Source organism: Sus scrofa, chromosome X (assembly GCF_054392235.1).
Source record: "Sus scrofa isolate SSC_HxYL_T2T_F1_AM1 chromosome X, Sscrofa_HxYL_maternal_Yorkshire_Landrace_v2.0, whole genome shotgun sequence".
Classification (NCBI taxonomy): Eukaryota; Metazoa; Chordata; class Mammalia; order Artiodactyla; family Suidae; genus Sus; species Sus scrofa.
This window is the reverse complement of record NC_139401.1, coordinates 13,960,996-13,976,563: the sequence shown is the minus strand read 5'-3', so window position 1 is coordinate 13,976,563 and position 15,568 is coordinate 13,960,996. Positions and strand designations below refer to the sequence as shown.

The 15,568-nt window shown below is 44.4% G+C and overlaps 1 protein-coding gene across 12 annotated transcripts in view; it reads right to left on the bottom strand.

Moving 5' to 3' along the window:
* TCEANC (transcription elongation factor A N-terminal and central domain containing) overlaps positions 1–15,568 on the bottom strand; it is a 32,294-nt gene that overhangs the window by 4,692 nt on the left and 12,034 nt on the right. For 8 of the 12 annotated variants that reach the window (XR_014835703.1, XR_014835705.1, XR_014835704.1 and 5 more), the window contains 2 exons: positions 12,060–12,166; positions 9,777–10,438 (listed from right to left, as the gene is read on the bottom strand). The gene's annotated coding sequence lies outside the window, so the exon portion shown is untranslated. Of the gene's footprint in view, positions 1–9,776; positions 10,439–12,059; positions 12,167–15,568 lie in introns of those variants that run through there. The other 4 variants (XR_014835701.1, XR_014835711.1, XR_014835702.1 and 1 more) reach the window with 3 other exon arrangements.

Here is a 15,568-nt window from a genome sequence, read left to right as displayed (position 1 = left end):
AAGTATTCTTCTCATCTAAGAGCTTGGGGGAGTGATTTGTCTTTTTTAGGGTGGAGTGGGAAGAAGAGGTTTTTTGTCATTTATTTATTTATTTATTTATTTATTTAATTTTTTTGCTTTTTGGGCATACAGAGGTTCCCAGGCTAGGGGTTGAATTGGAGCTATAGCCACCAGCCTACACCACAGCCACAGCAACACAGGATCCAAGCCTCATCTACAACCTACAACACAGCTCAAGGCAATGCAGGATCCTTAACCCACTGAAGGAGGCCAGGGATCTAACACGCATCCTCATGGATGCTAATTAGGTTCATTACCACTGAGCCACGACGGGAACTCTGTCCCGCTGACTCTTACATCTTCCACCCAGAACTGACATTCATCATTTTCACCCATATGTCATTGGCTAAAGTACATCACACATAGGGATGTAAAATCTTTCTTTTTTTCCTTTTTTTTTTTTTTTTTTTTTTTTTTTTTTTTTTGGTCTTTTTGCCATTTCTTGGGCCATTCCCTTGGCATATGGAGGTTCCCAGGCTAGGGGTCCAATCGGAGCTGTAGCTGCCGGCCTACACCATAGCCCCAGCCATGCCGGATCTGAGCTGTGCCTGTGACCTACACCACAGCTCACGGCAACGCTGGATCCTTAACCCACTGAGCAAGGCCAGGGATCGAACCTGCAACCTCATGGTTCCTAGTCAGGTTCGTTAACCACTGAGCCACAACGGGAATTCCGGGATGTATGATCTTTGTAAAGGGAGGGGCAGTGCAATCACATGGCAAATTGGATCTGAGTGGTTTGGTGTTTGAAAACTGTCCCACTGGGAGGGTGGCCAAATATTTGAACAATAATACAGTCTAACATAGCTCTCATGACTCAGGGCTTTGTGCTATTTTGATAAATTTCACATTATATAACATCAATGAAATAAATTTATTCTGAATAAGTTCTTTTTCTGCAGATTGGGTTTGAAACACTAACAATAGTAATATCTGATGTAGTTTATTAAAGTTGGATGCAGGCTTCCAAAGTGTGTGTGGGGGGGAAAATGCAGAACAGAAACACATATAAACTCATATTGAAATTCCACTCTAAGTAAAAATCTATTTTACAAAATATCATTAAGCATCTCCTATGCCAAGAATTAACCTTGGGGTTCTGAGGGATATAAGCAAAATTAAGGTGTGCACAGGGAACTGGATGGACATTTCAAGCGGGGAAAAAAAACATGTCCCCAAATAATATAAGGCAATGATAAAAGAGAGATAGAAGAGGGAAAATTTATGGGAAGCTATGCGTGAAATTCCCCAGCCTGGAGATACAATAAAATTGTATGAGGAAGGGTTTGCTTTATAACAAGCCATATGATTCAAATGCACAATAATTTTAATAGCAATTTTACAGGAAGAAAGAGCGATCCATTACGCTGCTAAGAATTCCTAACTTTAGTTCTTACTAATGACAGTGACTATAGTGATGACACGTGATTGAACTCACCTTTGCCAACAAAATTAAGAAACTAGGGGAAAACATCCAAATTTCCTTTTTCTTAAAGAAAAAAACTTTATGACCTTTACCTTGTAGATAAAAGGGGGTTTTTTTGTTTTGTTTTTTGGGGGGTTTTTTGCTTTCCAAATGTCAAGTTTGGCATGTGGTTAGCCAAAAATAATTACTGACACAAAAGTTTGAAGTGTGATTGTGACAGATGTAAATGTTAAATTATTTATGTAAATTCAGTTAAAGCTGCACTTTCAACAAAGGTCAGTACAGTTCCTTTGGTTCGTAAAATATAGTTTATTTCCTGAGTTTTCAAAAACCACTCATGTGAAAGGAGTCAGACCCCAAAGGCAACATATCGCATGATTCCATTTATAGGAAATGCTCAGGATAGACAAGTCCATAGAGACCAAGGGCAGATGAGGAGTTGCCAGGGGTGAGGGAAGGGGGAATGAGGGGTAATTGCTAATGGGAACAGGATGTATTTTTGGAGTGATAACAATGTTCTGAAATTAGATAATGGTGATGGTTGTACAACTTTGTGAATACACTAAAACCCACCGAATTGTAACCCAAAAAAATGCACATGAGCTTAAAAAAAAAAACCTCAAGCAGCAAAGAGTGTATAATGTATATGATTTGGGGTATGATTCTTTTCAAAGAGGCACGTTTAGAATTCCTGACATACGGCCAAGCAGTCTGTAATGCACAGATGATTCAGTCAAAACAATAAAAAAGGCACCAAGCAACTCTTTTATTTCTATTCCTTACTAAGTATTTGCAGGGTCTTCTGGCAAGTAAAACAATAAAGAGAATTTTACATTTCATCTCATTTCCTGAAATGAGATGAAAGAAGACGATGCTACTGAAGACTAAAATGGAAAATGCAAAAGAAAGAGGAAGGTTTTAAGACAATTGGGATAACTGCCTATACGCTAGCTTGAGCACGTGGCCTAGGACTTGGTTTATCTGATGTCCACTCAAAGACACTACACAGGGAAGAAAAGCTCACAAACATTCTGGGGGGGAAATGATCTCTCTTTTCCAATTCTCCATTCTTGCCATTCTCAAATTGTTTTTCCTGTTGTCAGTTATAATCAACCCCTCTAAACTTATTTTTAATCCTTTATATAAATGTACGCATGGATTGATAAGTCATATTCCTGGCTCTTCTGGTTTACTTAAGTATGTACCTTCAAAAAATATCTGTTGAAGATGACTGGATTAGGAAGATGTGGTATATATACAAAATGGAATACTACTCAGCCATAAAAAAGAATGACATAATGCCATTTGCAGCAACATGGATGGAACTAGAGAATCTCATACTGAGTGAAATGAGCCAGAAAGACAAAGACAAATACCATATGATATCACTTATAACTGGAATCTAATATCTAGCACAAATGAACATCTCCTCAGAAAAGAAAATCATGGACTTGGAGAAAAGACTTGTGGCTGCCTGATGGAAAGGGGAGGGAGAGGGAGGGATCGGGAGCTTGGGCTTATCAGACACAACTTAAAATAGATTTACAAGGAGATCCTGCTGAGTAGCATTGAGAACTTTGTCTAGATACTCATGTTGCAACAGAACAAAGGGTGGGGATAAAAATGTAATTGTAATGTATACATGTAAGGATAACTTGATCCCCTTGCTGTACAGTGGGGAAAAAAAAAATATCTGTTGAAGGCTTCCTATGTGCCAGGAACTGCTCTAGGGGCTGGGAATAAGCTGTGAACCAAAAAGGCAAAAATCCCTGACCCCATGGAGTTTACAATTTAGTTGGGAGGGGAGGGGCAGAAAATAAACAACATGAATATGCAAAGCACTGTATTTAAATGGTGAGTGAAGCTATGAAAGCAATCAGAAAGGTGCTAGGGGATGTAGTAAACAGCCAGGGAAACCTCCCTGCCCAAGATGACATGTGAGCTGGGGTTTGAGAGAAGTACGTTAAGTCCCTGGGACAAGTGGGGCAAGAGCATTCCCAGCAGAAACAACAGCCCATGCAAAGGTCCTGTGGCAGGCATGTGCCTGGCACAGTCATGGAGCAGCAAGGAGGCCAGTGTGCCTGAGTGCAGGACACAGCAAGGAGGGAAATGGTAGTCTAGGAGCTGGGAAAGGTAGCAAAGGGGACAGAAAGGTGAGGCTTGCAAGACCACTGCAAGAAGAACTCTGCCTTTCTCTCGGTGACAGGAGCCGACAGAGAGCTGGTGACATGATTCCATGTGCATATTTCCCAGGATCAATCCAGCTCCTGTGTTAGAAATACACCTAGCAGACAAGAGTGGAAGTCAAGCAGCCCCTTCACAAGGTATTGTGGTTGCGGGTGATGCTGGCTGAGATGCAGGATGGTGGCAGAAAACATAGTGTGGTCAGACTCTGGATTTTTTTTTTTTTTTGTCTTTTTGCCTTTTCTAGGGCTGCTCCCTTGGCATATGGAGGTTCCCAGGCTAGGGGTCTAATCAGAGCTGTAGCCACCAGCCTACACCACAGCCACGGTAATGCGGGATCCGAGCAGAGTCTGTGACCTACACCACAGCTCACAGCAATGCTGGATCCTTAACCCACTGAGCAAGGCCAAGGATCGAACCAGCAACTTCATGGTTCCTTGTCGGATTTGTTAACCACTGAGCCACGATGGGAACTGAAGACTCTGAACATTTTTAACAGCCTTACTGAAGTATAATTTACGTACAATAAAACTCACTCATTTTATTCATTTATTTTTGTTTTGTTTTTTAGGGCCACACCTGCGTGCAGCATATGGAGGTTCCTAGGCTAGCTCCAGCTGCCAGCCTGTGCCACAGCCTCAGCAACTCCAGATCTGAGCTGCGTCTGCAACCTACACCAAAGCTCACAGCAATGCTGGATCCCCAAAGCACTGAACAAGGCCAGGGATCGAACCCGCATCCTCATGGACACTCGTCAGATTCGTTTCCACTGCACCACAACAGGAACTCCCAAATTCACTCACTTTAAATGCACAATTCAGTGATTTTAGAAAGTCTGTGCAGAGCTTTCTGGAGTTGGGCAACCATCCCCCCAGTCTAGTGGCAGAACTTTCCATCACCCCAGTTGGATCCCTCGTGCCTATTAGGAGTCATTTCCCAGTCCCACCCCCAACCCCAGGCAACTACTCACCTTCTGTCTGTCTCTACAGATTTGCCTGTTTGGACAGATCATATAAATGGGCTCAGAGAAAAGTATGGTCTCTTGAGACTGGCTTCTTTCACTTAGCAAAGGTTTCCCAAGTGCATCCTTACTATAGCCTGTGTCAGTACTTCATTCCTGTATATCACTGAACAATATTTCTTTGAATGAGTAAGACCATTTGTTTATCCACTCCCCAGTTGATGGACATCTGGCTTGTTTCCATTTTTTTGACTATTACGAATAACACTGCTATGAATATTCACAGGTCCATGACCAACTCTTTGTGTAGATATACGTTTTCATTTCTCTCAGATGTGCACCAAGGGGTGGAATTGCTGGGTTGTAGAGTAAATGTTTGTATACCTTCTTAAGAAACTGTCAAACTCTTTTCCAAAGGGGCTGCGCCATTGTACATTCCCACCAGCACTGTACAAGGGTTCCAATTCCGCCACATCCTTTCCAACACTAGTTATTTTCTGATTTTTGGATTATATCCATCCCAGTGGGTACACAACGGTATCTTGCTCCTGTTTTATTTTGCATTTCTCTGATGACTAACAAGGATGGACATGTTTTCATGTGCTTATCGGCCATCTGTCTATCTTACCTTCTTTGGTGAAGTGCCTATTCAAATCTTTTGTCCATTTTTAAGTTGGGCTTCTGGGTACATAGTTGGAACAGAGCAAACAGGATTTGTGGACTGATTGGAAGTTCCATGTGAAAGAGAGGCTTTTAATCATGCCTTGAAGGTTTTTAGCTCAAGCTCTGCAAGAACGGAGTTGCCATTAAGTGGACAAGCAGTATTAGAGAAAAGAATCAGAAGCTTGATTTTAAACATGTTCAGGTTGAGATGCTTATTAGACATCCAAATAGAATTTTCAATAGGCTGTGAGATTTCTGGACCTGGAATTCAGAGGAGAGGTGCAAGCCTGCAGATAAGGAAGAAAAGTCATCAGCATATAGATGATACAGAAAGCCAAGGAACTAGACAAATGGATGAAGGACTGGGTGTAGATATCAAAGACGCCCAAGGACTAAATTCTGGACACTCCAAAATTAAGAGGTCAGGAAAATAACAAGGAAGCAGCAAATAATATTAAGATGAATGGCCAGTAAGAGGGAAAACCAGAGATAGCGTGACTTATGGCAAGCCACGGGGGGGAAAAATGTTCTCAAGAAGGAAGCGAGTGTGTCAGCTGCTGCTCATGGGTTTTAAGACCGAGAACTGTCCCCTGGATCCAGCAACACAGAGGGTGGAGGTGGCTGGTGACTGAGACAAGCGGAGAGTCCAGGGCTGGCTAGGAATGCGGGTATCTCGTCCAAAGGTATAAGCGGAAAGGCAGAGTTCATAGGCCTGGGGGCTGGGGACGGGGTAGGCTTTCACAAGCTGCAACAGGCACAGGAACCACCGAGGGCTTGGCGAACAGACAGATTTGGATTCCATAGGTCTGGGATGGGGCCCCGTTTCTGTATTTGTCCCAGCTGCTGCCGCTGATCCCCAGAGCCATGCTGTGAGTAGCAAAAGGGTAGGGCTTGTTTTCTCTGCAGCTTCTTTTCTGAGCGCAGATCTAGCCAGAGCCAGAAATGGCAACTGCTCTGGCTTGATTCTAGATGATCTTCTATGTTCTAAGGGCTTCCGTTGCTCAAATCTGCGGCTTCAGAAACGGGGAAGAAACATAAGGGGCAAAGATTGTGGATGGAAGCTTTAGCCCTGTCTGTTGTGTGACTGAAAAGAGGTGGGGGCCTTCTGAGTGGAAATGCAGAGGCCAGGGCCCAGCACGCTGCTGGACAGAGGCCGCTGCCGGCCAGATGGCTCTCCGTTCCCAGTCAGTGGGAACTGGCGGGGCGCCTCTGCCAGGATTTCTCCACCATATGGATGAGGAACTGGGACACTAAAGGTTTCACTGAGATAAACATCCAAGAGACATTGTTTCTTAATGCTCTCTCTCAGTCCATTTGATTTTTTATTTTTATTTTATTTTTGTTTTTTTTTTTTAGGGCCACACCCACAGCATATAGAAGTTCCCAGGCTAATTGAAGCTACAGCAGAGCCTATGCCACAGCCACAGCAACGCCAGATCCGAGCTACATCTGTGGCCTACACCGTAGGTCATGGCAACGCTGGACCCTTAACCCACTGAGTGAGGCCAGGGATCGAACCCAAAACCTCAGGGTTCCTAGTCGGATTCATTTCCACTGCACCACGATGGGAACTCCTGATTTTTTTATAATAGTTTTATTGAGATAGACTTCCAAGACCACAGAATTCACTCATTTCAAGGGTGTAATTCAATGGTGTTTAGCATTTGGCAGCACTGTGCCACCCCCACCACAACCAATTTTTTCTTTTCCTTTTTTGGCTGCCCCTCGGCATATGGAGTTCCCAAGCCAGGGATCAGATTTGAGCCGCAGTTGCAAACGACACCACAGCTGCAGCAGTACTAGATCCTTTAACCCACTGTGTTGGGCTGGTGATCAAACCTGTGTCCTACAACTCAACAACCAAAAAACCAAAGAATCCAATTAAAAAATGTGCAGAAGGCCTAAACAGACGTTTCTTCAAAAAGACATACGGATGGCCAACAGGCACATGAAAAAATGCTCAATGTCACTGATTATTAGAGAAATGCAAATCAAAACTACAATGAGATAACACCTCACACCAGTCTGAATGGCCATCATTAATAAGCCCACAAATAACAAGTGCTGGAGGGGGTGCAGAGAAAAGGGAACCCTCCTGCACTGTTGGTGGGAATGGAAATTGGCACAACCACTACGGAAAACAGTATGGAGGTTCTTCAGAAAACTAAATATAGAACTACCATATGATCTAGCAATCCCACTCCTGGGCATATACCTAGACAAAACTTTTATTGAAAAAGATACATGTACCCCTGTGTTCACAGCAGCACTATTCACAGTAGCCAAGACACGGAAACAACCTAAATGTTCATCGACAGATGAATGGATTAAGAAGATGTGGTACCATGGAATATTACTCAGCCACGAAAAAAGAAAACTAATGTCATTTGCAGCAACATGGATGGAACTAGAGATTCTCATACTAAGTGAAGCAAGCCAGAAAGAAGACAAACACCATACGATATCACTAATTTGTGGAATCTAAAATATGGCACAGATGATCCTACCTACAAAACAGAAAGAGATCACGGCCAAGGAGAGCAGACTTGTGGTTGCTGGTAGGGGAAGGGGGGACGAGTGGGATGGACAGGGAGTTTGGGCTTTTTGCATGCGAACTGTTACATTTGGAATGGATGGGCGATGGGGCCCTACTGTACAGCACTGGGAACTGCGTGTGACTGGCTCACTTTGCTGTACCACAGAAATTGAGGAAACACTATAAATCAACTATACTTAAAAAAAAAAAAGCCCTGCAGCCCGGTGCTGCAGAGCTGCTCCCGGAGCCTGTTGCAGCACAGCAGGAACTCCACCCACAATCAATTTTTGAACATTTTCATCACCTCCCCCGCCCAAAGAAAGCCCCATGCCCTTGAGTCAGTCATTGTCTCATGTAAAAATGATAGCAAAATCCACTAAGCTGTCTGGACACTTTCTGCTCAGCCATTTGGAAGATTTCACAGAGCCAGGGGGTAAAAGTCTCCCTCCCTGCTGTGAGAAAAAACTCTGCAGAGATGGAAGTCCTCAGTCTGAGGAGACATAAAGACAAGACCAGACAGCCTGGTGGGCTCAGAGATGCCAACGCACTGATACCTGGGAGCTCCTTCCTGCCAGAAAATGGGTGAGTGTCTCCTTGAGCTGACTTAGGCCTTCTGGTTACCCTTGGGAATCTCTGAATACTTTGTTTCCAACCACAAAGGTAAAATTAGCCAATTATGATACCATTTTGATTTTATTTATTTATTTATTTTTATGGCCACACCTGCAGCATACAGAAGCATCTGGGCCAGGTACTGAATCCGAGCCACAGCTGTGGCAACACCGGATCCTTAACCCACTGCGCCAGGCCGGGGATCGAACCCGCACCTCTGCAATGACCCAAGCTGCTGCGGATGGATTCTTAACCCACTGCGCCACAGTGGGAACTCCCATTTTGATTATTTAAGAGCAACTGCTGGGAGTAGCCTCTGTTTATATATATTTTGAAACTGAATATATTCCAAGAATAAGTTTTTGAACGAGCTATGCATTCGTTTGCTTATTAATTAGATCTGTAACTTCTCCATGGCTGTTTTCTTTTTTTTTTTTTTTTTTTAAGTGTCACCAAATGAAAAAGACTTGGAACCTACTTCTATTTGTATTTGTTTATTTGTTTTGTCTTTTCTAGGGCTGCACCTGCAGCATGTGGAGGTTCCCAGGCTAGGGGTCCAATCAGAGCCATAGCCGCTGGCCTATGCCAGAGCCACAGCAATGCAGGATCGGAGCTGCATCTGCGACCTACACCACGGCTCACGGCAACGCTGGATCCTTAACCCACTGAGTGAGGCCAGGGATCAAACTTGCAACCTTATGGTTCCTAGTTGGATTCGTTAACCATTGAGCCACGACAGGAACTCCCTTGTTTATATTTTTGAAAGAAAGTAAGATTATGTCCAACAAATTTATTTTAATTCTATTTTTTTCACTGTCTTGCACAGATGTTTGCAATAATTTAACAAACAATACAAAACAGCTCAGGCTCTTTGTCATAAATGATTGTTATCTGTGTTATACATTTTCCCTAGGTCATAAAGAAAGAGAATGAAAATGTAAAGACCACTATATTTTACGGTTAATGGTATTTGAAACTGCATTTATATACTTAGTCTTCAAATTCATAAAAACATAAATGTATAAATACTCCTTTAAAATGACATTTTTTTTTTTTGTATTTTCTAGGGCCGCACCCACAGCATATGGAGGTTCCCAGGCTAGGGGTCAATCAGAGCTGTAGCTGCCAGCCTACACCACAGCCACAGCAACGCCAGATTTGAGCTGCGTTTGCGACCGACACCACAGCTCATGGCAACGCCAGATCCTTAACCCACTGAGCAAGGCCAGGGATCGAACCCACAACCTCATTGTCCCTAGTCAGATTCGTTAACCACTGAGCCACGATGGGAACTCCTGTTTTTGTATTTTTAAGTATTTTAAAAATTCACTTACTTTTCGAAAACCAGATAAATCACATGGGTACCACAAGAAGGTTCGAGAAGGTTCCCCGAGGAGTGCTCAGCACTGCGCTAAGGAAGAGTGTGTAATCTATATACATGCTCCTATCATTGAAAAAAACAAACCACAATTGGAAAACAACTGTAACTTGTGTGCAATTAACAGGAAGCCTGGATATTTCTGGAAGCAAACTGACCAACCAACCACCCCACCAACCAACCAAGCAAAAACCCCCCAACAACCCACCTGTTTGTGATGAATAGCTCTGGCTTTGTCTCTTTGTACCCTTGGACAAGTCACTTAATCTCTCTCAAGCTCCGATTTCTCACCTCTAAGCTGCTGGTCAGGTAGTTGTGAAGATTAAATGAGCTGCTCTTCATAAAGCGGCAGGAATCTCACAAAGCTGGGGATGGAACATCAGCCCCGCTTCCTCTGCCTGGCTTAGTTCATCTCGAGATTTATTCTAAGGGTCACAGCCTGTGTAAAGCCCTCCCTGACCCTCCGGGGTTCCCTGTGCTCCCGCCTCCTCGGTCTGTGTCTCCCTCAGAGCTCTTAAAATGTGGAATGACTGCAGCGACATCACCTTGGCGCTTCCCTGCGCTTTGTGGGGCCTGAGGCCTGATCCGGAGTCTGGCGCATCTCTTCACCGCCAGCACCTGGCAAAGTGTAAAACGATGTGCGACTGTTAGTGCGTTTCTGGCAAAGGAGAGTAACATCTCTGGACACCTAATTTTAAATCATAATGCAAATGGCATTATATGAAGTTGTCCTGGGTTCTCCCTTCATGTTGCGGGCTCTTCTGAAAGCAAGAAGGTGCCTTTTATAATCTAGGTATTTACAGTAAATACCTCTGAGGGATATAAAAATATTTGAGTCAAATATTTTGCATTTTTCTGGGAAGTTATAAATAACAAAGCCATCAGACCTAAGAGATGAAGGCCCAGCCTTTGCAGAAGCAGTGAAGCACTGCCAGCTGCAGGCTTCCTGACGGGTGTTGAGAACTAGTAATAGGGAATGAAAGGGACCTCTCAGCTCAGCAAGCACTTGGGGTAGAGACAGAGTTGCAATTGTATCCGTCTTTTTATCTAAGAAATGTAACATGGACAAAAGGAGAGCCAGAGCCCTACTATACTCAGGTGTAATGACTGGTGTTTATGCCCTGTGCAGGGATCCCTCGTAACCATGGCAACCAGGAGCCAGGCCATACTTGTGCTAAATTTCTGTGCTGTTTGTTGTTATTAATATTAATTTTTTTTTGCCACACCCAAAGCATGTAGACGTTCCCGGGCCAGGGATCGAACCTGCAGTGACCCAAGCCACAGCAGTGACAATGCCAGATCCTTAACTTGCGGAGCCATCAGGGAACTCCTGCTTTTTTTTTCATTATGGGCCACAGCTACGGAATTTAGGGCTAGTTCTATTTGATGAAATATCCATATGCAAAATTACCAAAGCAGGGAGGGAAAAAAACTTTTTTCTCCAAACTGTCTAGTAGGTTCTAGGCTGGGGCTGTGTCACAAAAGATTAACAGGAAAAGCGCACTTCTTTTTTTTTTTTTTTTGCTGCGTCTTTGGCATGTGGAGGTTCCTGGGCCAGGGATCAAATCCACACCCCAGCACTGACAATGCCAGATCCTTAAGCTGCTGCACCACAAGAGAACTCCCACACACATTTATTTAATATAAATTTTATATGACCTGGGAGCCTTCAGAAGGAAATGGAGAGCCAAAGAAATAGTTACACTTGAATGTTTCTATATTAAGTTTGCTTGTTTGTTTTCTTTTTAGGGTTGCACCTGCAGCATATGCACGTTCCCAGGCTAGGGGTCGAATTGGAGCTACAGCTGCCAGCCTACACCACAGCCACAGCAACGCAGAATCCGAGCTGTGTCTGCGACCTACACCACAGCTCAGGGCAACGCCGGATCCTTAACCCACTGAGCGAGGCCTAGGGTTGAACCTGCAACTTCATGGCTCCTAGTCAGATTCATTTCCGCTGCGCTATGACGGGAACCCCTGTGTGCACTTGTTTGAAACCAGTTATGTGACATGTGGACCATTGCTACAGACAGTTAACGGGTGTCTCCTCATCTGTCCCCGCTTCCTTCCTCATCTAACTTAGCAGAGCAGCCAGAGGGATGCTTTCTAAAGGTCATTCAAGCCTTATCACTACCAACCCCTTATGTTCCACGGCATCCCATCAAGCTTGGGAAAAAAAATCCCAAAGTCCTTATCATGACTGACAAGGGCCCTCATGAGCCGGATGGCTCTGCTTTACCTCTCAGCCTTCCTCCCCTTGCCGTTGTACTCAGCTCCGGTGGACTCCCGCTGTGCCAGGTCTGTGCCAGGCACCCTTCTATCCTGAGGCTTTTGTACTTGCTGCTCCTGTAAAAATGATTTTAAATTAAATGAATGAATCTTTTTTTAGTCTTTTTAGGGCCTCACCTAAAAAGCATATGGAGGTTCCCAGGCTGGGGTCTAATTGGAGCTACAGCTGCCAGCCTACGCCACAACCACAGCAACGCTGGATCCAGGCTGCGTCTGCGACCTACACCACAGCTCACGGCAACACTGGAACCCTAATCCACTGAGCGGGGTCAGGGATCGAACCTGTGTCTTCACTGATGCTGGTCAGATTCATTTCCACTGAGCCATCACGGGAACTTCTAAATGAATGATTCTTTATCCTTTGAGTAATTTATAAGAAAACCACTTTCTTTTTAGGAGATAAAACATAGGACGTCAAAGAATTATTACCTATACTTAGAAAAATGTAATGCTGTCTCATTGACTAATAGAAAAAAAAAAAAAACCCGGATTACTATTTTGCTATTTCTTTTTTCCTTTTTTAGCCATTCCCACAAATATGGAAGTTCCCAGGCCAGGCATCAAATCCAAACCAGAGCTGCGACCTACGCCACAGCTGCAGCAACGCTGGATCCGTAACCCACTGCACTGGGCTGGGGATCAAACCCACGCTTCCACAGAGACAAGCTGGATCATTAACCCACTGCACCGCAGCAGGAACTCCTTTCCTATTTCTAGTTGTAAAAGTCACTGACAAAGTTCATAAGAAATGAGGAAGGCTACCCAGATTTTTATATCTTGAAAAGTAATTTTCATTTCAAGTGTTTTTATTTTTCTGAAAATTCAGTTTGCAAAATTCTAGTACAAATAAAAAATATCCCCCAAACCCCATTGCCCCAAAACACACACACACAAAACCCCAACCCAAGAAAGAAACACTGACTTGAACTAATCACTGAATAGTTTTTAAACTCATTCCAAGTCACATGAAACCGCAGTTTGTGAAACTTGAAGTTTTAGGTGACTCGGCAAGTTTTTCTTTAAAAGACTAACGGTTACAATCACAATAAGCAGCCCTGGGAAGCCACAGGGAGAAAAACACATCAAAACAGAATTCTCACTTGACGGCCTCAAGCCGATTTCTTCAAAACTGTTAGAAAACACAAATGTATGTTAATTTTCTGGACCCTTGCGGGAATTCTGTCCTGAGGGAGGCAACAGTGCGTTCAGTTAGGTCTTCAGAGCTCTGACAAAGGATGATAGGAGAGTGATGAGAAAAGAGGTGGTGAAAATGCTTAGGTTTATAGATAACTCACAAGTAAACTATTCAAAACTATGAAAACTTAGAGTTCCCTTGTGGCACAGCAGTTAAGGATCTGCCATTGTCACTGCAGCGGCTCTGGTCACTGCTGTGGCTCAGGTTAGATCCCTGGCCCAGGAACTTCTCCTTTGCCTCCAGAGCACCTCCCCCCCCAAAAAATTAAAATTCCATGTTTTTTTTTTATTTGCTTTTTAGGGAATACCCATGGCATATGGAGTTTCCCAGGCTAGGGGTCAAATTGGAACTGCAGCTGCCAGCCTACACCACAGCCACAGCAATGCAGAATCCGAGCCGCATCTGCAACCTACACCACAGCTCATGGCAACACTGCATCCTTAACCCACTGAGTGAGGCCAGGGATCGAACCCACAACCTCATGGTTCCTCGTCGGATTCGTTTCCTCTGCGCCACATCAGGAACTCTAAAAAAATTCCATGAATTTTTATTTTATTTTAAGGGTTTTTTTTTTGGCTTTTTTTTTTTTTTTTTTTTTTGTCTTTTCTAAAGCCACACCCACGGCATATGGAGGGTCCCGGGCTAGGGGTTGAATCGGAGCTATAGCTGCCGGCCTACACCACAGCGACAGGAACGTCAGATCCAAGCCGCATCTGCGGCCTACAGCACAGCTCATGGCAACAACCGGATCCTTAACCCACTGAGCGAGGCCAGGGATCGAATCCGCAACCACATGGTTCCTAGTCAGATTCATTAACCACTGAGCCATGACGGGAACTCCATGAATTTTTAAAAGAAAGAAAACTCAGCTGTAATCACAGAGAAGGCTCGCTGCGTTTAAACATGATACAGATTGGTTAAACACGCTTTACAAAGGCCTCAAAGAAGTTATTTCCTTGGCAACTATTAGAGAAACATTGGTGGATTCAAAGGCTGAGGCACTGGACTTCCTCTTTGAGGTTAACGCCTGTTTTTACAAAAGCCGAACTGGAACTTGAGACCTAAAAGGCTTCAGAGAGCGCCACCCTCCAAATATAAGTATCATTCGGAGCAGAAGGCCAGTGAGAAAAAGCAAACACAGGCAGAGCTCTCTGTCCAGCCCCCATCTGCCTGAAAGCAGAACAGAAATTCCGCTTGTCCATTCCCTGCACAAAGAGACAGGATGGCCCTGAAAAGCCTCCACAAGGAAATCTTACTCAACGACCGCTCTCTCCCATTAGTTCCCCCCATAATTTACCTGCCCACAGTTTGCTGCCCCTAAAAGCCTAAAGCCCTTTTTCTTTGTCTTGTGATTTCCCTATCAGTATATTATTCTCTCTTAAAATGCTATATAAGCCCAAGTTCTAACCATCCCTTTAAGCTCCTCCTCGCGGAGCTTCTCCTGCAGGCTTGCGTGCTGCTTGTGTAAATAAACTACTTTTCTCTTGTTAACCTGTGTTTTGTCGGTCAAAATTGGGGGTTTCCAGCTAGAGAGCCTCTGTTGCTCCCCCCCCCCTCCTCTACAAAGCTCACACATGCCCTTGAGAACCTGAAGACTCCCTAACATCAGAAACCAAGTGTCAGGAAGATTTTACACATCCTGGAGAACTTGTGTGAAGGAAAAAAAGAGAAATACGTGACTCCTTCACCCAAGCAAGAGGACTGGAAACAAAATTCTAACTGTGGGATTAGTCAGAGGGTGACTTGCAGGGTTCAAGGGGGACCTGTAAAGCGAGGAGAGGGGGAAGACGACGAGGCTCCCATTCCCCCATGTTAAAGCCTGAAGACGTGCTTTGCTTAGTCCCGCATCTCCAGGCGTCAGACGTCAATACCGAAGCAGTCGAGGCAACGGGAGGAAGAAAATCCAGCAGCAGCTCGAGTTGGGCTATTTCTGGTCTTGTCGCTTGGGCGCATCACGGCACCTCTGTGAATGTTCTCTCAACTGTGAAGCGTACAGAGTAACATTCTTTTCTTTAAAGGTGACGAAAGGGTCAAGTCAGAGCCTGTGCAAGAGTAGCTCTCAGCTCTGACTTCGTCTTAAAATAACCTGAACTGTTGATGCCTGGGGCTGCATCCCATAGATCCATGTGGAACTGTGCCGGGGTGGGCCCTCGGCGTCCCCTCGGCATCCGTGGGTTTGCAAAGCTCCCGAGATGATGCTAACAAGTAGCCTGTGCTGGGAACGACAGGCCTACTGCAGCAGCAGTACTTTGCCAATGACCTTG